The following is a 24,903-nucleotide window of genomic DNA, read 5'->3' as shown; positions in this document are numbered from 1 at the left end:
TGCCAATCCAAAGCCAAGAGCCAGGAGCTTCTTCCCTGCCTCCCAAGCGAGTGCAGGGTTCCAAGGACTTGGGCCATCTACTGTTTTCCCAGGCTACAACAGAGAGCTGGATCAGAAGTGGAGCAGCTGGGACTTGAACCAGTGCCCATATAGGATGCCAGCACTACAGGCGGCAGCTTTACGCACTAAAACACAGCGCTGCCCCTCCAGAGTCACTTTCATTGTCTAGCCAACCAATGAGCGAAGAAGCAGCCAGTCAGTCCCCTGGATCTTCTCTGAATTTCCCTGTCATTTCTTTTTACTTACCCCAAGGCTGTTAGCAAAGCATAGTGAGATTCTAAAGACGTCCTTTGTGTTCTTTTTTTCTTTAAAAGAAATAAGAGAAAGGAGGGTGGGAGAGGGAGATTCCAGAACATATTTCCCCTATGATTGCTCTATTACTGGCAATATAAATTTTTAAATTTAATATACTTTGTAGTATATTTTATGTTAAATATAATGTATTATTAGCAGTCTTTAAAATCTAACATGTTATTAGCATTCTATTAAAATATTTAATATTTATTAATAAGAATTTATTATACACCTCATTTATTTAACTTACGATACTGCCTATTTTTGGTGAAATTAAAACTTCAAATGTTGAGCTTGTGTTTATTGAAATTAGGGTTCCTGCAAGTCAGTTGATTTTGTGAGACTTATGTTTTTGATACCCGGATTGAGTAAGAAAAGGAAGGGGCAATGTCACATTCCAAACCCCCGAAAATTGAGCATCATATTGTACATATTATACCAATGTTTTCATTGTCCTCAGAGCTACTTGAGAAAGAAAGTTAGAGTCTAATTATTTAGTTCCCAAAAGAAACAAATTAATAATTGCCACTCATTTCCCTTTCCCTTCATCTCATTCAGTTTTTCCCAACTGGGGTTAACTGGAAACTAAACACCAGAGGTGTGGGAGGGATGGCTTACGGACTCAGTTTACCCTCACCCTTTTTATCCTTATGGGGGAAATATTAGGTGGGGGGAAGTATACCTGTTACTTTATCTCCATGTTAAATATCATGAGTACACACTTTGAGTTTAGTTATACTAGCAACTGATATTGACTGAGAGCTAAGAAGTAGCATCCTTCAATATAATAGAAAGCCCTAAAGTAATCTTAGAATAACAGACTCCACTGACCGTAAACATTGGTGAGAATAAGAAAATATCACTTTATGACCTCAAGTATTTCGTCTATGAATGAAGTTTAATTTTCATTCTATTTATGTTATTTTCTCTGCTAATATGGATGATACTACACTTAATCACTATGTACATCTTATTTCACATTTTAAATTCTTAGATATAGATTTCTGGGATTAAAAATGATGATCAGGGCCGGTGCCGTGGCTCACTTGGCTAAGCTGGCGCCTCTGCCTGTGGCGCCAGCATCCCACATGGGCACCGGGTTCTAGTCTGGGTTGCTCCTCTTCCAGTCCAGCTCTCTGCTGTGGCCCTGGAGGGCAGTGGAGGATGGCCCAAGAGCTTGGGCGCCTGCACCCACATGGGAGACCAGGAAGAAGCACCTGGCTCCTGGCTTCGGATCTGTGCAGCCCTGGCAGTAGCGGTCATTAGGGGAGTGAACCAACGGAAGGAAGATCTTTCTCTCTCTATCTCTCTCTCTCACTGTCTATCTGTCAAAAAAAAAAAAAAAAGATTATATTGCAAATAAAGAGTACCTAAATTAAAAAAAATTATGATCAAGTACCATTAAAGTTTCCCATCTAATGAATAATACTTCTCAGTGCCCACACATCTGTCAACTCCCCAGGTGAGGGGAGAAATGTTTCAAGCCTGGTGCAGGCATTGATAGGAGTGCTGTGACTGAGGAGGGGAGGAAAGCAATTTCTAGGGCATTTCTGTACCAAGATGAGTTGATTCTCGAGTCCTCTTTAGGAGAAGCCTGTTATTAAATCCTATAGTTACTAATGTTTATACACGTGTTGAGAAACTGGGATGAAACTACAGGGAATTTGCTATATTCAAATTTTAAAGGTGATTGGTTTGCGTAGTAAAATGACTGAGTGAATGAATGAGTGAAACAGGAGGATACGTTTTGCCACCTTTCTTGATTGAGAACCTCTGTGTTTGGCGGTCCCCTCTCCCTGGTCACTGCTGTGTGGTTCGTTGGCCAGTTGCAAGGCTTCTCAGCATTTGTTCTTACTGTGTCTTCTTCGCAGTTGGACGCATGGCACACTCGTGTGATCGGCTTTCTTCTCCAGACGTCCTCTTGGCTGGGTGAGCAGGCTCTGTAACACCACACGGAACTTCCAGAGTGTAACAAAGGTGGGTCAACAGCTTCTTTGTGGGTCAGGGTCACAGTATTTAGGTTTCACAGGATTTCCTGACAAGTGTTTTATGGAGAATGAAAGGACATTTGATCCTTGTCTTATAACCAGTTAAAATTTACCCCCTTATAATTTTACATCATTTCATTCATAATGAGTCAAAACTTACCTTCTATTGGAAAAATAGTTTATAACGTAAAAGAGTGCTTTTTTTTTTTTTTTTTGGTCTCAACTGACTGACTTGTTTCATTGATGCTATATGCAGTTTTTCTCTCTGCGTTTCCCAAATTCCATCCATCAGGAGAGCTTCTAAGTGAGCCATCTCAGGTCTGAGGTTCTCCTAAGGACTGAGTTACTGAGTTTGGCTGAAGTGGGCACAACTTGTTTTGTCGTTATTGTTGTTGTAAATTTCATTCCTCTCTTTTCAAAATAAAAGACCCAACCACTTACACTTTCCCAATCAGGCTCCTCTCCACAATGACATTCTGCATGCACTCTTTATTTTCCCTCTCCACAGCGCATGGTCCCAGCTGTGTGGCTCCCTTCATGAATATGCATGAAATCAGATATGACATTGCCCTGCTCCCATTAATAATCTTGTCATCTGACTTGTGCTCCAGAAAGCTCCAGTCCATGGCTTCTCAGAGCAAATGTAGCCTGAAGAAAAAACAAGGGGAAATGAAACACGATGGAAAACCCTTATCTTTGTGTTCATCTTTTTTATTTGATTGGGATTAAGTATTCCAGCATCTGGGTTTGGGCTTGTGAGCAGAGCCGAGTCAGCAGGGTTGAGAAGGGGGTAAGCCTGTATGAATGGCCTGGCTTGTTGGGAGCCTACAGCAGTGGGTGTAATGGTATGCGGAATGACCTTGGATATCAGCGCTGTGGGTAGCCCCAGCTTTTTTGTAAAAGAAGCATTTGCAGTGCAGGTTTGGGTTTCAGGCCTCCCAGTCATCAATCATCTCAGCCCATTCTTCTCTTTGACAGCTCAGTACAAGGCCTGACATTTGACACCCAAGACCCTGGGACTTATGCACAGACACAAGCTGAGGCCCTAAGGGAGGAGGAGGAGGGGAAGGAGGGCGGGAAGCACTCTCTCTCCTTTTTAGATGCAGCAAACTGAGGAAGATACCAAACAAATTCTGCCGCAGCAGCAAAGAATTCTGTAGGGGAGCGTTGCCTTGAGTTCTATTTGCTGCTTTGTGATTTTCTGTGCTCTTCAGGGTGCTTAAAAGAGCTCTGTGTGGACAGATATCTGAGCCTGGCTGGCCACTTTCCACTTGGTCAGATTGAATCCAACCTCAGCATTCAAGAATGGATTGCAGGACATGGGGGTTATCACTTTCTGGACAATGGCTCATGACACTATGACCTGTATGTCATTATATCACACTGTCACCTCAGAGGAAGGCCACCCTCAGGGTACTTTCCCTTTGGAAAACTGAAAAAAATGAAAAAGAAGGATAATAACTTGGTTCAGATATGAGCTCACTGAAGTTCGAGATCAACTAATGCAGGTGTTTCAGGGATCAAAGGATGGTGATTGGCGTTAGGAAGAATCAGGTGATTGATGGTTCTAAGGCTGGAAGAGCCTAAAAGGTTTACAATGTACAACTCCCAGGATTACTCGGGGGAGGATCCTGTGGCTTTTTCCTCAAACCATTGAGGAAATGATGCTTGTATTACAGAAGATTCAAATGCCACAAGAGAAATTCAAAGTTAGATATTAGTAAGTATCTTTAGGAAAAAAATTTCCCAGAGAAAATGAACAGCATCAATAGTGAGTGGGTAATAACTGAAGGAAAAGAGAATTTGATTAGCATGTTTAGTTCAGTTTCCAATAATCTATAATGAATAGATAGATAGATAGATAGATAACACTTCTATTAATAAAAAGGTGCAGAATATTTTAAGATAAAGATGCATTGTGGCTACCTGGGGTCATATGCCACTTTGAGTTCTTTCTGTGGTTTTTCTCTTCATGCAGAAAGTCTGCTAAGGTGTTTCACTGCTAGTTACTAATGTTCATACTCTTCTAAGAGGAGGGTAGAGGCTGTACAGCCCCTAGTTGGCTCTGAGCAAGAGTGAGACTGCTTGTTTCACATGGGTTTCCTCTTCTGCAACCTCAAGGTGCCTGGTATTCTAGCCTAGTACCGACAGGTTGTGATAATATGGATGAAAATTTCTCTCCTGCCCACTAAACTGTGAGCTCCTTGAGGGCCAAGTGTCTGTCTTTTGCTCCAGGCAGTTTGCTCAACTCAGTGTTTCCTGGGGTAAGTTTCTTTCCCTGCAAAGGAAGCATTCGTCCTATTGCAAGACTTATATACTTAATTATATACGCATCAACATATGTGGCTACTTATTAGACAAATGTTTTCATTATTGCTATCCTCATTGTGTTGAGAGACTAATTCATGCACCTATAGGTAGGCTCATACTTATTTTCATTGTATTTTGTTTTCTTACAATTCTTGACAGTAAGCAGATTTCTTCCCCCAGTTTTTCAAAGGATACTTGTCAAGAATGGACTGAGAAAATGTTGCCAGACTCCCACCTTCTCCCAGTGAAAATTGCCTGTTGTGGGATTCCCCTGTAGAAGTTCTCTTTTCTAACTTACTCTCTTTACTGTCTACACTTTTATTAGCCTTTTTTTTTTTGCCCTTTTGGCCTTTAAGTCTCTGGGGAAATAGAGTTTCTTTACTGCTTTTAATTCTTCACAATAAAGAGTCAGCAATAATGATGTTCACATTTAGGTTTCAGAAAGTTAATTCCATTTCAAAATACATCAAGTAATTTTATTGGCTTTTAAAAAGTATTTTATTGTTCTGTGTGGACCCTCATCCCTGCCTTGAGAAATCTATGGTATCTCCCCACACACAGCCCAAAATGATGACTCTGCTCCTTTGAAACCCTCCACCCAGTGCCTTCAAGAAATCTAAGACCAAATCATGCCTGTTTTTCCCTCTTTCCTCGAGAAATATGGGATCTGTAATTCTGCAGTAAGAAAGGTCTTAATCTTGAGGGAAAGCCTTTGATCCATAAAATAAGACTTATGCTTAGCCAAGAGCTCTTTGAAACATAGGATTCTTCGTTTCGTCAAAAGATCCACAATCAGAAGTTTGAAAATGTCACACAATGGAGACGACTCATTTTCATATACATAGAATAGTGTTGCTGAAAGCAGGCTTGAGACAAGTGTTCAGGTTTGCTTTAAAACTTAGATTTTTTTACCACTGGCAAACATGCTGAATTAAACATTTGTTGTTAACAACATTGAATATAATTGTGACTCTTTCAAACCAGGATACCTGTTAGGTTTTGGCTCTCTTAGAGTGAAGACTTCTGCAGAGAAGTCCTAGACCTCCTTTCCTCTGGGCTCCTGGGCCTCATAGCATGGAATGAGAATTCAGGAGATGAGTCTGTCTTCTTACCTTGTTGATATTTCCCATGTAGCTTCTTAGTCAGCTCCTTGGATTCTTCACACAAAACTGTAAAAGGTCATCAATTACAGGGACCTTATGTAAATACAGAGCTGTTTTGTGATTCTATTCTGAGCAACGTTTATATACATCTGCTCACATAAATTAATTTTCTTGTCCCAAATGACTCCTTTAGTGGAACTAGAAGTTCTTATGCCAATGCAAATAGATAAGGGAGAGAGGGCACAGGGGAACAGCGAGGGTAGGAATTCATTGTCCTGTGTACCAGTGGAGGAGGCAAAAGCATAATTTTTAAATGGAAGCACAGGAAAGGAAAGGAGTGGAGAGGGAGGGACAGAGAGAGAAAGAGAGAGAAATATGAGAGCCGTGGCTCCTGTCTGTAGAATATAACGATCCTAAGGGCATGGGTGTGGGCTCAGTCACACCTATACTGGGGTATTATTGCCACTTTTCTCTTTCTTGATGACCTAAATCATTTCCATTAACTTTCCAGAACTTTCTTTTCCACATCTATGGAATCATAATACAATTTTTCAAAGTGCAATTACAATGAAATCTCTGAAGCTAGTGCCTTTTCCACAGACATTAGGCATACTACAGCTGAAGAAAGTCTTGGAAGATTTGCTCAGTGATGTTACGAGACAAGGTGGGTGTGACAATTCTCTAAACTTCTATCTGAGACCTGAGGTTATGCAACTGGATTTTAAGTGATTTCTTTCCAAAAAAACAACAACAACAACAACAAAAAAACAACTTCCAGCATGTCTCCAACACCTGTTTACAAAGTGTCACTACTGCCTGCTCCAGAATCCATATAGAACCCAGTCACAGATTTGATAACGATACACTTCTCACAGCGTACCCTCTCGCTATCACTTGGCACCACTTACCCAGTTTTGTGGAATTCATTGGGACTGTTATTTCATGACTTCATGGTTGCAAACCTTTTCTGTACCCTCACACAGGGCCTTTCTCTGGCATCGATGTTAGTCATTTTTCTTGATCTGGAGCCCATAACTTCCATCAGGACTCTGCTCACTTTTCTGCATCCAGAAAGTCTTCCTAAGCTCACCTTCTTTGAAGTGCTGCCTTGTTTTGTGTTCCCTAAACTTCATGCAAAATGAGTGTGCTCATGTTTTTGACAATTTTTACCCTGATACTTCCTGTAGTTTCTCTTTCTTTTCAAATAGAGTGAAACTCTTCAAAAGATGATATTTTTAAAAATTTATTTTGTGTTAATTATATGACCTGGATGAGTGCCTTATACATGATGAAGGTTTTAATAATTGCTTCTTGAATAAAATTATGATTAATTAAATGCTACTAAAGATTCTCCCATTAACTATTACAAATCTTCTTGTATAAATTCTACCTTTTCTATCTCCCTTCTCTGGATAGATAGACTGAACAATTTACTGATTTGAATATTAGTATTGATAATCATCTTTCTGTATACTTAATTGTGTAGTGGCATTGCCCCTTCAAATATTCACTTATAATTATTGCATTTTTGGTCCTAGAAAAGTCTTGACACATCTAGACCTAAAGTAGCGTGATAATAGCATAGATTAATTGAGTAATTTACTGTGAGGTCTTCAAGTTTTACTTCTTTATCATCTCCAAATGCTAGTGCTGTAAACCTGCTGGATCATATAGCATGGTCAAGACCTCAATCCAGAATTACGAAATAAAATGAAGACATATCATTTAATTTATATTTTTAAAATTCTTAAAAACCCTTTGTTATCATAGAGATCCACAAGGGACTTGACTTCCACCTTAGTAAATCGAATGGACAGTGGGCCAATTAACTCGGGATCATGTGTTCCTCGACTCTTGTCCCAGACTCTTAGTGTGTAACATCTAAGCAGAGCGATAACACAACTACCTTGGATGACGGTGAGGCAAGGGGATGCTGTCTACTTTTTACAAAGGGGAGCATGAACAGGCAGTAGAGCAGGGGGTTAGAAATGTGGGCTCAGGACCCACAATATTCTGTTTGAATACCAACCGACTACTTCCTAGCTCTGCAGACACTCTATGCCTTACAGTACTCATCTCTAAAATGAAAATGAAAATAAAATGCAGCCTTGTGGGGTTATTGGGACAAACCAGTTATGCAAGAATGCAATATTCTTTCCTAGCGTCTAGCTTTCACACTAACATTTCTACTTATTATTATTTTTTATATTATAAATTAATTGTCTGGATTTGCTGTGAGTTAGTCCGCAGTCAAGGGTTTGCTTATTTGGCTAGCCCGATTGCCCAGTGTCCAGCTTCCGTGTTTCTTAGTTAACATCTGTGTGGGCTAGATACGAAGACGAGTGGCAAAGTTGAAGGGGAGACAACGAGGCCCCTGAGCATTAAACAGAGTATATTCTACACACCTACTCTAGGAGATTAAAGAGGTGGATTTGCAGCAGTTCTTCAGACTGACTAATTTATATGTATATCAAGGATTCAGCTGGAGAATTTTTTTTAAAAGAGGAGCTGAGGGAAAATACGATGCTCTCACATTCCCAGTGGTGTTGCCACGTTCATTTTACTGGCACGTTCATTCTTTAGTACTTTCATGGATTGACATGAGGGAGGAATTCGCATGTCATGGAAGATAACATCTCACTGTTGCCAAAGGAGTCTATTCAGACATGCATGTTAGTGGGTTGATAACTTATTCGGTATTGCAGAGGACTCAAAGATAGACATTTCGCCTTTTATCTCCATCTCTGTGCTCCCTGCATACTAAAGATAGTGCAAAACAGCCAGACACATCTTAACTAACCCACACAGAAAAGAGGGATATTTGCCTGCCTGCTGCAAGGAGGGGCTGCAAAGGTAAAGCAACGCGGTGTCAAATGGATAACGACAAAGAAATTAAACACTTTCATACACCCAACTTGAGCTGTTGGTGAAGGTAATTTTAAATCACAAATCTAATGATAATTTGACCAGAGATGTAAAATAAATGGATTCTAAACATTTTGGTGCTGTCTGGTACAGGGAGAAGAAAGAATAGTGATGCTGCAAAATTTAAAAAAAAATATGTAGACTATCTCCTACGTGCCTTAGCAGACCCATATTTTGAGATAAAGGAAGGAAAATGAGAACTAATTCAGCAATGATGATAATATGCATTAAAACATAAAAATGGTAAGTCCCTGGGCATTCTCTGACAGGTAACACTGCAGAGCTTTTTTAAACAACTGGACCAAAGCAGCGTTCATGGTCTGCAGAGCACCAGTCACTGACCATTGATCCTTTGTTCAAAAAAGTATATTTTCTCTCCCATAATTCCTTATGGGTGTTATTTAAGTGGGATCATTTAAGGTAATATGGAAAATGCACTTTGAATACGTAAAGTGAAATTTACCATTGAAGACAATGATCCAATTATTTTATGAAAATCACAGTAACATTGTCAAGATCAGAAAACTGAAGCCATAAAGTGACACATTGGATGAAAATTTCTAATTAACTCTTTGTATTTAGTTAGAAAGCATAGTGCAGTAATATAACAAAAACAGTTATCACGAAAATGACACATTAATGTTTTTGGGAAAAAGTAATACACTCGATGGAAACTTTCTGTTTAAAGTGATTGGAAGGAGTTTGGAAGAATACAAACCAAGATTGTTAAAAAGTGGTTCATAGGACGGAACAATTTCAAGTGATTTTTGTTTTCTGCTTTGTGTTTTGTTCTAGATATTTCTAAATATTTGCTGGCTTTTGACTAATAAAATTAGCATGTATCTTATAATAAGTATATGTGCTTTAAAAACCATCTTCTAATATTAAAGCTAATTATTTGCCTAAACTGCATCACTCTCAATTATATTTTAAGTCTACAGTTCACTTACTATTGTAAGTTCCTTCTGAACATGTTCATGATTAAAAACTATACTTGAAAAAGTTTGCACCATACAGATATCATCTACTAAATCGTATAGTGTCTTTCATAGCCACATGGGTCAAAGCGACGATTGTATAATCCTCAGTAGAGTAAACTGAACTACCACACACTAATCACTCAAAATTGGGCTCACATTCTTGCAAATGCAATAATTCAGTAGCTGTAATGCATGTGATCTAAAATACTAAACATTTAGCAAGAAGAATCTGCAACACTCTTTAAAGGGTTTATGTTGAGAGTTCTACTGTAACTTTTTAGGAAATATGCTAGTGATGTTTTTTCTGCCCAATTCCTTCTCTTGATTTCATTTGTACTCTTGTTCACATAATGGAAAGTTATTGTGGAAAACAAGTGTTTAGTTATTTGGTCAATATAGAGAACAAGCAAGAAAACTTCAGGCACCAGGAAAAATTGTGTCACCTTGTTTAGCTTATCCATGATAAGAGAGACAAGTTCAGTCTTCATCGTCCTGCCTTGTAGAGGCAGCTGGTCTTTAATGGAGAAATTGTTGGCTTCAGTGTCGTCCAACATTTTCCAGATGGGAATAAGTTTTCTTCCCTTTCACATTCTAGTGCCATCATCTGTGAATGCTGGTTAGCCAGGACTTGCATTGAAGTCATTGAGTGTGGAGGGCACCTTGTTAACTCAATACTTATTTGAAAATGAATAGTAAGAGTAAATGAATTTTTATAGTACAGCCATCTGCTTGAAAATATAAATCTATAACATTTGTATATAGGCTGCAGAAGCACAGAGGTCATAACCTCCTCTGAGGATGTCTGCGAGGCCGTACCTCTGCATCCTGCCTGGGTGAAGGTTCATGCCTTAAGTCTGCATCAATTAGTGCAGAAAACTACTGTACCCCTTCAGAGATGCTAGTTCATCTTCTATCAACCACACATACACATCTCCAAAGGCTGGGGGAATTCTGCACACACAAACTCCACAGTTTTTGAAAGTATCCAGGATCTACTTATAAACCTCGTAAGCAGAAGCTTATAGAAATAGAGAAAAAATCATGTTGGTTACCTGTTTTTGGTTACTTGTCTGCTTAAAAAAAGTGATCTTGAGTTAAAATCTTGTGTAATTGTCCCAAAGACATGCTAACATAAAATTCAAATTTGAAATTACTTGGTTTGACAAAGGTTTAATAAACTTGGGTCAAGTAAATTTTTCTTTGAATTTCAATTTAATTTTGGGGCTTCAACAGAGTAGTGTCTGTGTGTTCCATATTTTATTTTTTTTTCTTTAGAACTAATGTGCAAGTTCACTAAATGTGCATGTTTAGCATTAGAAAGTTTTTCCTTACATACTTCTACTGCCTAGCCACACTTATTACCTATCTATTTACATTTATAAATAAGTAAAATTTGAATGTATCCTAATACTAATTCAAGAGAAATATTGTTACCTCAATAAAGTACTTATGAATATCAACTACATGGGGATTTCATTGATATTTCTGGTAAGATCCAAGTTAGAGATGTCAGGATGAAAATAGCCCTGTGTTATGGTCAACTTCATGTCCAATGGATTGTGTCCATAAATTTACAATTCCCTAATACCTCTGGCTAAAGATTTATGCCTGACAAATGTGACACCATTGGAGGTCCATTAAAATCTGGCTACATTAGATGCATCCATTAGGTAATCTTTTATTCATGGATAGCTTATTGTATCCTATTTTAAATCTCTTTTGCCTATGATTGAGCAAGAAAGCAAGAAATAGCTGCATAAATGCTAATATTCCTAGATTCTAAATAAATATGTTAAATATTATACAATAACCTATTTTAGAATATCATTGTCAGTAAAGCAGTCAGCTACATGACTTCAGTTAGAGTCCCTGTGCAGTTGACTTCTAAATATAAACTTCTTACTGCAATAATTTTAATGAGATGTTTGAATTTAACGGCCCTGGATCAGCCATATCATGTCCTTACCAAGATCCTACCTCCTCTTTTGTGGCACATTTCAGTGCAAAATCCTACCACCACCTTCATTATTTCTTCATAATATTTGGATCATCATTGGTGTTCCCTTCTCTCGACATCTTCCCACATGTCCTGAGTTGTACACTGAATCGGCTTTGTCTTTGCAGTTCTTCTCAGATCTATCTTTTTCTTTCTCATCCTATTCTTGCCACATTTGTTTAAGCCCTGCACGTACACTGCAGAATCTTCTGACCCACTGTCTCTGATGACTTTAGTTCACTTTAGCACTGCTGACAAATTTTTCGTGTGAAGAGACCCCCCAAAAGTCTGTTGGACAATGGAGTTGAAAGAAAGTTTATTTTCGTGCCAACTATTTGAAATCTAGGCATAACTTTTCCATAATACGCCGTTTTCATGAACCATGAGGTGAAGAAGCTCAGTGAGTCCAAGTAAAAGAGGAGAAGCATTGGCCACGGGTGTGGGAATGTGGATGGTCATTAAAACCAGGGAGGGAACAACATTGCTACACGATGAAACATTTGTGTCCCCATTTGACAAATCAAAAATAAAAATTTAGCTCAATCAGCAATTCAATAATTCTTAGCTTTGATGGACATGATTAACTTCAACCATTTAAGTAGTATATTTGTAAACTAAATACATGTGGAGGGGCAGCAACATGGTACAGTAGGTTAATCCTCCGCCCACGGCGCAGGTATCCCATATGGATGCTGGTTCTAGTCCCAGCTGCTCCACTTTCAATCCAGCTCTCTGCTATGCCCTGTGAAAGCAGATGATGGCCCAAGTGTTTGGCCCTTGCACCCGCATGGGAGACCAGGAAGAAGCGCCTGGCTCTTGGCTTCGGATTGGCACAGCTCCAGCCATTGCAGTCATTTGGGGAGTGAAACAACGGAAGGAAGACCTTTCTCTCTCTCTCCCTCTCACTGTCTGTAACTCTACCTATCAAATAAAATAAATAAATACATGTGGTAAGACTGTACATCAGATAGTTACTATATTCTGTCTTATAAGACACTAGAATTTTGGTAGGGATGGGTATATGAAATGAATCTTTTCTTGGGTCATTTCTGAGTGGTTCCACCTGCCTTCATTTTTAGCGGGTAGAAATAGGAAGCTGTCTTACTTTCAAACGAAATTGCTTTTTAAACTCAATCACTCATTGAGTAGTAAGCTCCAAATCACAAATCTAGTAAGGAACAAAGCTGAGATTTTCTTACCTTCATTCTGAAATTCATATTTTTATTAATGATTTTTCTACATGAGCAAGCTAGCTCTTAAATGACCATGTCCTCAGAAAATCTGAAGTGGAATTTCATTCATGCAAGGAGATGAACATTCTTCATGCTTGTGAATAAATCCTGATGTTAAGTGTGACAAATCTTCAATACAGGTTTTACTTTCTAGGATATCATTTTGAATATTATGTTTCAATTAAAGAAGGAGCAAAGCATTCTTTATTAAAATTCATAGCTCCCCCAGTTGTGATTGCCTAACCATTCCCCAGTCTCCTTCCATAAATAATATTGTAAGTCTCAGAGAGTAGTATGTTCAAGCAAGCACTTTGGGTAAGAACCAAAGACTTCCTAGACTAGAAACTTGGAGATATATTCATTCATTCTATATAGAGCCCAACTGCATACATCATTTTAGTTGCTTTAACTCACCCTGTTTTCTATTTTAAACATAGTACATTATGATTTTAAAAACATAAAAATGGCAATCTCTAAACGCTACTTACAGATTTTGTAAGTTACAGATTCAATTAAATTAGCTTAAGTGAATAGATATATAATATTCCTAAACATTTGGATGTCATGGTATCTCTCCAAGTTTAGGAATTAGATCAGTCGGAAAATGCAAACCAATTTTGTTATTCTTTCCATTAAATACTAAAAAAGTTTATTTATAAAACTGTATTGTATGAAATTTGAATACTATAAGGAAAACTAAATGAAATATATAACAATGCTCTCTTCATGTAAATTTTCTTATAACTCATATAAACTATGTTTTCTCTAATACCAAAATTACAAATACAATTTTGTAATTTTTTGAAATTCTTCCAGAAAACACAGGTAAGAGAACTATGATGTAATCCCTGAAAGCTCCCTTCCCAAGAGACTTGAGGAGCCCAAACCCATAACTCTCAGAAGACATGAATGGTTCATGTTCAGAACAACTCATCACACCTTTGGGGAAGAATTGCAGGTGAATATTCCTATGGATGTGCCTGTCTTATAGGTTTTGTCTGTTAATTTATGGGTGGAATTTGTATATATTCAAGTTACCCAAATCTTCCTTGCCTAATGTATGTTATTTATCATTAAGGAAAAGCAAAAAGTGCCAAATCAGTTTTTTTTTTCAATGCAAGAAGTACTGCTTTCATAACTCTATTCAATACATTTTCTCTCTTCCAAGTAGGCCATTACATTTCAAGTATTATTTTGAAAAAGATGTTTTATTCCTTTTTAAAATAATGCCAATTTAATCACTAGGAATTTAAATAACTTTATTATTTGCATTTCAAATTAAAGGAGAGAAACTGAAGTCATTTTCAGAAGCAAAACTACGACAAAGAACTATCATGGAAACCAAAGTTTGCCCTTGAGCTCTTTCTTTACCAATAATTTTAAAATTTTCTAAACTCTTCAGAATCAAAAGAAAAAATACACATTTTGGTTCCTCTTTTTTGAATTTCAAAAAGAATGAATTGATTCTGCAGTCAAGTTGGAGTGCATGGGCTCATGTGCATTCCTCCACAGAAAGAAAATAAACACTAGGTGATTATTTCAGCACGAATAGATTGATATGGCTACTCATTTCAAAAATGCTAACTTTATCTGTGAACAACAGATGCAGACAAGTGTGGGTGCCTGATAACACGGATACAAGATGGATACAAATGCTATCAGCAATCTTGTGCATTAGGAATGTACACTGCAACAGCCAAGTTGACACCACCAGAATAAATACAGATTTTTTTCTTTCCTAAGAAGGTTAGTTAAACTCCGTTTTCTTCTAGATATCCTACCTAGCTTTTAGAGAAGTGTTTTGCAAACTTTAATATGCATGTGATTACTTGTTGATTTTGTTAAAATTCAAGATGTAAATTACTAGGCCTGAGATGTTATCCAAGAGTTTGCAGTTCTAGTATTATTATTATTATTATTATTGAGAGAGAGAACAGGAGGGCTCCCATCTTCTGATTCATTTCCCAGTGCTCCTACAACCTGCAGCAAATCTGCACGAGTAGGAAGTTGAAATTGTCTGGGGAAGGAACCTGGGTACCCTGATGCGGGACAGTGTCTCTTATAGGTGCCTTAACCATTAAACTAAATGCCTGCCCTATGGGTTTGTGTTTCTAAGGAGCTCCTACATGATGCTAACATTTCCCTTCTGAGGACTAGGAATAATGCTACTTGCAAAATGTCACATGACTCTTCTAAGCCTTTAAAAGAAGTTTAGCAATGCATACATTTTTCTAAATTATTGCTTTACATTAAATAATAAATTTGGGTTATTTAGATGCATAATGGAGTAGAGTTCACAATTATATTATCATTTATAATTTAGTAGATTTTGATATCATATAAATAAAACCTGCTTGCTTTAGTGATTCAGTCTTTTTTTTTTTTTTCAAGGAATAAGTTTTTATGTCCTTTGTCGTGAATCAGATTTGAGATTCCTAAATCTCGGTGCTGTTTTTGTCAGGAAAATGATCATTCCTTTCCCTATGACAAGAATTTTCCTAGGCTTTATTTTTTCACTTTACCTTAGCTAATTTGTCATTGTCCCCCTTTTATTACATGGGAAAGAAGAAAAAAGGCAAGATCATCTACCCAGTACAAGCCTGCTGATTCAGAGTTAACGCTTTGCTATATTATCTGTTCAAGATACACAAAGTATTATTCCTCACTTCAGGGAGAAAAGAGGTATCTGAACAAGTCCAAATTGATAATAAAAATTTGAAAGATACATACAGAATATTGTGGGGCCGAAGGAGCTGTCTTCCTTAGGAGACAGACGAGGAAAGCTTTATGGAAGACCAGGCTCTGCTGGGGTACAGCTTCCAGGGCTGAAAACACTGGGACAGCAGACACTGAGAAGGACTTCCATGCAGGACCTAGCAGACTGTGAGCGTCTGGATGGTCGGAGGCAGTGCAAGTCATTTTATACTAATGGAAGAAGCTTCAGAAAAGAAGTGAAAAAGTAGAACAGAAACCAGCCTTTGAAACTGTGTTAGTCAGGCTCGAGGATTTGTACTTTACCATGGCAATATAGAGTCACTGATGAATTTTAAGTAGAGTAATGATGTGATAAGATTATTTTTCCCATAGGTCCTTCGTCTGCTTCCACTTCAAGGTTGTATAGAGCAAATCTCTTCCACATAATGCACATTCCAATCATAGTCCTTTCAGAGGTCAGTGTTTGTCAGATTCTTCACAATTTTTTACCATGACTATATGCATTTCTGATTTTTGCCTCAGTTGTTAAAATTCCTTAGAAAATAACTGCACAGTATCTAAAACGTAATGTATTGGGGTGAAATGGACATTTTGAGATCCAATGATTGTTTATAGCCCTTGTCTCTTCTGTTGAGGAACAGTGTTGTTTTTTTCATCATACTATTTGTTGAACTCTTTTACTTAGTGTGGGGTTAACTTTAGGATCATTAAGTAAACTGAAAGTAGATCTTTGTAAAAACCAAAAGTTGGAATGGGAGAGGGATTAGAAAGAAGGGTTAGAGTATGGGCAGGAGGGAGGGTGGGGTGGAAGTATCACTATGTTCCTAAATCTGTATATATGAAATCCGTGAAACTTGTATAATTTAAATAACATTCAAACAAATGTATAACTTAAATAACATTCAAACAAAAATTATATTCTGTTTCCTTTTCCGTTTTGCTTATTTTTGTTTCAGTAAAAAATATAAGTGTTCACACAAACGGCCGGTACTGAAATCTAGTACAAATTCTGGACCTTTGCCCACAATCTCTGTAAGTTGCATTTCCACAGATCATTATATTAGACTGAATCATGGAGATCCTGATACATTGCTTTAAGCTTTATTAAATTTAAAATAGATAATAAATGACTTCATTGTGTTCTTCAGAAATTGCTCATATTGATTATATAAGATTTTGGCAATGTTTCTATAGAAACTCATTAGAAAAAGTCTCCAAACATTGTTTAAAACAAGTTTAAACCTATTTAAATCATGAAGACTTAAACAATAAACGCCTCAATACCCTTCAGCTGGCTTAATCTACTGCTTTAATTTTCTCATACATGTTTTCTTCTCATATGGTTGGGGAAGGCTATATCATTCATTATTCCTTAATAACTAAATTCTCCTTAAATACGTGTGACAGTCTTGTGACAACTAAGAAAATAAGCAGCAACAATAATACTATAGCGATTTTAACAGTATTATTTAATATGTAGATCATATCTAATTTTCTCTTCCTCTAAATTGAATTTTACAGAATTATAAAATTAAAAGTCATATATATTGAGTTTTCTTTTTATGCATTTCAGACTTTCAAAATCTAGAATATTCATGTATTTTTTCTTCCTTTTGAAAGATATCAGTTGTTTTACTTTCACTTATTTTGCTTTGAAGTAAGAGAGGTAAATTACATATGTGCAGAATTGCTCTAACTGAATATTCCTACACTCAAAAATAAAGTTTGAATTTCCCGTCTTTGCTGGCTTTTTCCTGTTCATTGTGGAGTTTCCAGGAAGAGAAGTAAAATTATTCAAATGTAACTTGGAGGTAGAGTTTGATTTCACTGAGGATGCTAAAAAAAATAAAAGAAACACACACACACACTAAAACTCAATCCCATCTTATCCTGAGAAATAGTTGGCAAACGTAAAAAAAATAATCACAACTTTTCATGAAATCATCAGAGAGCTGAAGTCAACAGGCAAGTGAGTGAGTTGAACTACAAGAATTTTAAAAGCATTTAAGAAGAGATAGTGCACACTAGCTCTTCTACCTTTGGCTGAACACTGTCGAAAGAAGAGGGCTTCATAGAAGCAGGTGAAAGTAAAGTAACTAGAGGTTAATGAATTATTGAAGGTGAAGTGTATGCTAATGGGACAGTTTAGCAAAGTGGGGAACACCAAACATGAAGGGAGTCTACATTCACTCACGAGCTATTTTCCGCTGCCTAAACTGAGAATTCACAAGAAATACTGGAGGTCGAACAGGAAATGGAGAGGATCCATTCATTTGACACTTCAGGGGTTGTTGACTGCTTGCTGCTGGACCTTGCAAAAGACTGAGTCTGGACCAGGATAATCAATAACTCCATCTGTCCCCTGCAAGGAGCCCACTGAGTAACAAGCAACAGCAGCATTGCTGGAGAAAGATGGCAAGAGTGTGCACAATTGTGTGCAGGCTCTACTAAGAGGTTAGAGTAGCGATGGAACACCGAGCACGACCCTGTGTCACCTCAACCCTTTACTAAGTACAAGCCAACAGCATTCCATCACGCTGGGGCCTTGCAGTCAGCAGTGCCTGGAGGGTAACTATAGCAACAAAAACACAGTTCAGCTTAATGTCTTACTAGATTAACTCAGCATCTAACAATAACATCCAGATAAAAGGAATGCAAAATTAGGCTTCCAATTATATTTACCTAAACCTCTACATTTTAAATTTACAGATGATTTCTGCTATTTAGTAAAGATTGTGAGATATTCAAAAATAAACCAAGGAAAATATAATTACCAACCATCAAAATCTAAAGCAGTTAATAGAAACAGATTTAGAGATAGTAGAGAGTTTAAAGTAACTGTGAATAATATGATAAACAGGTAAAATAATATGAACAATGTAAATGAGGGAGTGAGATATTTTAGCCTAGATATAAAAATTAATATAGAATGGTAATTATATAAATGGTAAGTATCAGAAATGAAGAAGTTTATGAATGTATTTTACAAATTGAAGAGCAAATCAAATTGAAGGATTAACTTAATGGTAGTTGAACAGGAATACAAGAGAAAACAGAAAGAAAAAGGAGACTACCCAAAGCCGTGAAATATAGTAAATGATTTATAGACATACAGTTGTCTCTCTGAGGAAAAAATGAAAGGAACGTTGGTCAAAGAAAGTATTTGACAGAGTAACAGCTGAGAATTTTCTGAAATCAATAAGGAATACAAATTCCAGACTGAAGAAAACAGAGAACCCAAAGGAGTATAAATTCAGAATAAGAAAAAGCAAAAATGAGTCACTTCAGAGTAAAATTGATGAAACCCAAATATAAAGTGAAAATCTTAGTCAACTAAACAATACTTATAGAAGACCATAAATAAGCATTACAGCAGACTTCTTCTCATAAATTATGCAAGCCAGAAGACAATGGGGCAACATCTTTCAAATATTAAAAGAAAAAATAGAATTCTATACACTGCAGCAATATCCTTCAAACATGAAAGAAAATATCTTTTTAGACATTATAGTTTTAATGTCGAGGTAACTTATTGACAGATATTTCATTATAAGAGATATTAAATAAAGTTCTTTATACATAGATATCAGATGGGAATTTACATATATATTCAAAGGAAAGAAAAATTGCAAAATTATATCAGTCAAGTTTTATATATACACATGCATTTGAATATTTTATATTTAAATGTGAATATACATGAGAGGCACAAACTAATTTTAAACCATGTCGAAATAAAGTGTATGACAATAGAAGTACAAAGAAGAGGACTCAAGTAATCACAGTATATCATTGCCAAGATTCATATACTGTATGTTTATTGTTGTACTATTTTCAAGGCAGACTGATAACTTAAAACTGTATATTCTGAATCCCATAATAACACCTAAAACTTTTAAAATATAACTAGTGGAAAATGAAGAATTATAAAAAGTAAAGTATTTAATAGTCCAAATTAAATCACTAAAATTGGGAAAATGATCTAAGTGCAGATGAGATAAAAAGTAAAAACTCAGCAAGATAGACTAAAAAAACACCTATATCAATAATTGTATTAAATATAAATGGTTTCCTAATTATAAGGAAAGCATTGAATTATCAAATTTGAAAAAAGAACAACTTAAGACAATTTTTCTGTCTGAACTATGAAATAAATATTTACATATATTTCTGAACATATATCTTTTACAGATATGCCCTTGAATACCCATATATAGTGCTTATTTTAAAAGAAATGTTACTATCATTATGGAATATTTGAATCTTTTTCTACATATTCTGCTATCTTTTGCTTCAAAACTAAGATTTTTCCCTCATCAGTGATTTTTTTATAAAACATTTGAAATTGTTTTAAATTTACTTACAATGAAATTGCCTTAAGTTATGGGGGGGAAGCCATTGTAATCCATTAACTGTACTTTGAAAATTTATATTTACTAAATAAAAAATTTAAAAAAAAAGAAATTGCCTTGCTTGGTATATAGGTCTATATGATCCATAACTATATGATCTATATGATCTAAGTTTCTTCTTGGCCTTTTGCTTCATCCTTTGTTTGTCCCTTCATCCTTTACTGTCAACCTCTTCTGATTTTTTTCCTCCATTTTCTTGAGTTTTATTTTCTTCTGATGTTATGCAAATGCAATCATGCATCAGGTAGCCTTTTGAGTATGGTTTATTTAACATAGTTCATGTGAGGTTTTTTTCATGCTTTTACAATTTTCAGTAGTTTCTCCTGTATATTACTAAATAAAATCACATTTCACAAATATACCACAATGTATCTATTACACAATGGGTATGCTGATTGCTTCCCATTTGAGAAAATTAAAAACAAATTTAAAACATTCATGTAAATATTTTTGAATGAATACTCTTTTCATTTAACTTGTGAGAATACTCAGTAAGTGATACAGTCAATTTATATTTTAATTTTATGAAAAAACCAGTAAACATGTTAGCAAATCCATTTTGTAAGCTTTTAATATATTCACTAGAACTTACATCATAGGCGTCTTCATATTTTATGATTTTTCATCATTTTCCTTTTTTTTTGGACAGGCAGAGTTAGTGAGAGAGAGACAGAGAGAAAGGTCTTCCTTTCAGCTGGTTCACCCCCAAATGGCTGCTACGTCCAGCGCACTGAGGCCAGCACACTGTGCTGATCTGAAGCAGGAGCCAGGTGCTTCCTCCTGGTCTCCCATGCGGGTGCAGGCCCAAGGACCTGGGCCATCCGCCACTGCCTTCCCGGGCCACAGCAGAGAGCTGGACTGGAAGAGGAGCAACTGGGACAGGTTCTGGAGCCCCAACCAGGACTAGAACTCGGGGTACTGGCACCGCAGGTGGAGGAATAGCCTAGTTGAGCCGCGGCACCGGCCCTGATCCTTTTACTTTTAATCCATTTCTAAAATATTTTAAGTGGGTCTCTTTCAATCAGCACAGTTAGTTTTTCAATGAAAGATCCAATTTTACAATTTCTCCATGTTAATTTATTGTTTAGTTCACTTCCATATAATATATTATTGGAATGGTTGGGACTAGATTCAGACTTTTAATGTTTTGCTGCTTAGGTACCATGATTATTTTTGTTCTCTATTTCCTCCTTTTGTCAACACTTAAAATATAAAAACATTTTATTTTGTCTATGGAGTTTTGACCATTCGGATTTTTTAAAATTTTTTTGGAATTATTATATTTCACAATTTACTCAGAAAACACACAAACTTATCTGTCCTTTTGATGCCTTTTGTCTTACAGTTATCAAATTTATTGCATCTCTATATGGACCCCCTTAATAATGTTATAATTTCTGTTTTCATGAATCATAAATGTTTTGAAATACTTAACAGAGAAAGACATTACTGCCCAGATATTCTGGTTATCATCCCTGTTGCTCCTTTACCAACTCCTTAGATTTTTTTCACATATAAATTTCCTCCTCTTCCTCCTCCCCCTCCCCCTCCTCCTCCTTCATTTGTTCCCCCTTCTTCCTCTTCCTCCTTCTCCTGCTCTTGGTCTCCCTCTTGCCTCTCTCCTCATGCTTCTCCTGCTTCTTTGTCCTATTTTCCTTTTCCTCTTTTTACTTTTATTCTTGAAGGATACTTTAGCTGGATATAATTTTGTTTTGACAATTTCTTTTACAGGGGGAGGGAGAGAACAAATTATGTTCTGTCTTCTGATCCCCAGTTGCTAATGAGAAGTCCACAACCTTTGCTCCCTGATATGTAATGTGTCACCCTTTCTTTGCCTGCTTTTAGTTTTTCCCTTTCCTTTGTTTCTCAAAAGTTTGATTATGATATATCTGTGTCTGATTTTCTTTGATTTTTTCTTTTTAGAATCTCTAAGTCTCTTGAATCTGCAAATTTGTGTCATCTACCAATTATGAAAACTTATTCAGCCATAATTTTGTCAAATTACCTTGGTTTCTAATATTCCAATGTTACAAAGTTAGGCTTTTGAATAATATACTACAGTGTTTTGAGACGCTATTTAAACATTTTATTCTCGGGATTTTAGGTTGCATCTTTTCTTTCTATCTACCTTCATATTCATTGTCTCTTTCTTTTGTAATCTCACTTCTACTAGTGGCCCATACAGATATTGTTTCTTTTTTTTTTTTTTAAGATTTTATTTATTTATTCGAAAGTCAGAGTTATACAGAGAGAGAAGGAGAGGCAGAGAGAGAGAGAGGTCTTCCATCTGATGGTTCACTCCCCAGTTGACCACAATGGCCGGAGCTGCGCCGATCCGAAGCCAGGAGCCAGGAGCTTCCTCCGGGTCTCCCACGCGGGTGCAGGGGCCCAAGAACTTGGGCCATCCGCCACTGCTTTCCCAGGCCATAGCAGAGAGCTGGATCAGAAGCGGAGCAGTCAGGACTAGAACCGGCACCCATATGGGAAGCTGGTGCTTCAGGCCAGGGCGTTAACCTGCTGTGTCACAGTGCCAGCCTCAAGATATCATTTCAAATATGATACCATAAAATTACAATACTTTCATGTTCTATAGGCTATATTATTCTGTGGAGAATTTCTACATTTACATTTACTTTAAAGTATTTACCTTTATATTATGGGAAATACTTATATAGTTGCTTTAAAGTCTTTTGCTTTATAATTCCAATATCTGGGTCATTTGAAGGTTGGGATCTTTGGATTTTTTTTTTTAAGATTGTTCAAATTTTTTCATTCTTTGTATACTTCATAATTTTATTGATTTTTTTATTTTTTATTTTTATTTATTTTTTAAAAAACTTTTATTTAGTAAATATAATTTTCAAAGTACAGTTTATGGATTACAATGGCTCTTCCCCCCATAACTCCCCTCTCACCTGCACCCCTCCAATCTCCCACTCCCTCTCCCCTTCCATTCACATCAAGATTCATTTTCAATTATCTTTATATACAGAAGATTGATTTAGTATATATTAAGTAAAGATTTCATCAGTTTGCACCCACACAGAACATAAAGTGTAAAATACTGTTTCAGTACTAGTTATAGCATTAATTCACATTGGACAACACATTAAGGACAGAGATCCCACATGAGGAGTAAGTACACAGTGACTCCTGTTGTTGACTTAACAATTGACACTCTTGTTTATGGCGTCAGTAATCTCCCTAGGCTCTAGTCATGAGTTGCCAAGGCTATGGAAGCATTTTGAGTTCACCGACTTCGATCTTATTCTGACAGGGTCATAGTCAAAGTGGAAGTTCTCTCCTCCCTTCAGAGAAGGATACCTCCTTCTTTGATGGCCCGTTCTTTCTACTGGGATCTCACTCGCAGAGATCTTTCAATTAGGGTTTGTGTGTGTGTTTTTTTTTTTTTTTTTTTTTTTTTTTTTTTTTTTTTTTTGCCAGAGTGTCTTGGCTTTCCATGCCTAAAATACTCTCATGGGCTCTTCAGCCGGATCCGCATGCCTTAAGGGCTGATTCTGAGGCCAGAGTGCTGTTTAGGACATCTGCCATTCTCTGAGTCTGCTGTGTATCTCGCTTCCCATGTTGGATCGTTCTCTCCCTTTTTTATTCTATCAGTTGGTATTAGCAGACACTAGTCTTGTTTGTGTGATCCCTTTGACTCTTAAACCTATCTGTGTGATCAATTATGAACTGAAATTGATCACTTGAACTAGTGAGATGGTGTTGGTACATGCCACCTTGATGGGATTGTACTGGAATCCCCTGGCACGTTTCTAACTCCACCATTTGGGCAAGTTGTTTCTACTTACAAACCAAACTAAATGAATAACTGTACATAGGTAGTTTTGAATAATTGCAGTTACGATTTTAAGGTCGATTCTGGGAAGTGGGATTGCTGGATCAGAAGATGAATGCAGTTTTTTAGATATTGCCAAATTCTTCTCTATAAGGCTTGTACCAACTTGAATTTCCACTGCCAATGTATTCAAGTGTGTGATTATCCATAGATTTTTTTTTCATCAGGATACATTGTCACATAATTTATATTTTTTGTAATTTTATAGTGTTTCAATGTTGCTTTAATTTGCATTTCTTTAATTATGAGTGAGTTTGAACATCCTCCCTTATATTTGAGGGCTTTTGTAACACTATTTTGTTGGGTGAATTGTCTCTTTATGTTCGTTCTCATATTTCTATTTGACATTGATTCTTGTTCTTCAATCTTTTTAAAAATATTTGTTGTTATTTATTTGAAAAACAGTTACAGAGACAGAGACAGAAGTTCTTGGTTCCATAATACTCACATTGGAGATCTGGATGGACTTTCAGGCTCCTGGTTTCAAGTGATCCAGCCCTGGCCACTGCAGCCATGTGGGGAGAGAACCAATGGAGAAATGGAGAAAAGATCTCTCTGAATTTTTTTTAACATTGTGTTGTGAAGCTTTGGAACCCATTAAACTCCGCTGGAGAATTTTGAGTTTTTCTTGAAGAGTCAGTCAAGCTAGTTAGATTTAGTCCACCCATTATGTTTCATCTTCTGGGGAGAGTTTAACCAAAACAAGTCAGATTTGCAAAAAGTTCGTGATAAAGTTGGTGTTTGTCCCCTTGCCTATCCTCCTCCAAGTTTCACCAGGAGGTAGGAAGTAGTGAAATATGCTTCAGCTATCAAAAACATTTGCTACCCTTCTTTAGTGTGTTTGGTGCTTATGCAGGTTGGGAGATAACCCAGGGACTTCTGTCAATTTGTCAACTTATATACACCATCAGAGTCCTTCCTCTCTCCTTTCAGAATCTCCCTTATTCTCCAGCTGGTGGTTAGAAAACCAGGGTTTCTCTCAGAATTTTAGTTCCTGAATTTATCAATGGAGAAAAGCAGCAACAGGTG

The 24,903-nt window shown here is 36.7% G+C and overlaps 1 long non-coding RNA gene across 1 annotated transcript; it reads right to left on the bottom strand.

Annotated features, from left to right (window-relative positions):
- Positions 1–2,502: 2,502 nt before the first annotated feature.
- Positions 2,503–15,781, bottom strand: LOC149122924 (uncharacterized). The gene is made up of 3 exons (XR_016218681.1): positions 15,619–15,781; positions 5,765–5,821; positions 2,503–2,990 (listed from the first exon to the last, which is right to left on the bottom strand). It is a non-coding gene; the product is annotated as an uncharacterized LOC149122924 (long non-coding RNA).
- Between the last annotated feature and the right edge of the window lie 9,122 nt (positions 15,782–24,903).

Source organism: Oryctolagus cuniculus, chromosome 12 (genome assembly GCF_051225735.1).
Source record: "Oryctolagus cuniculus isolate XC-2025 breed Fujian yellow rabbit chromosome 12, ASM5122573v1, whole genome shotgun sequence".
Classification (NCBI taxonomy): domain Eukaryota; kingdom Metazoa; phylum Chordata; class Mammalia; order Lagomorpha; family Leporidae; genus Oryctolagus; species Oryctolagus cuniculus.
Note: the sequence above shows the minus strand (reverse complement) of the source record. Positions and strands in the feature narration are given on the sequence as shown.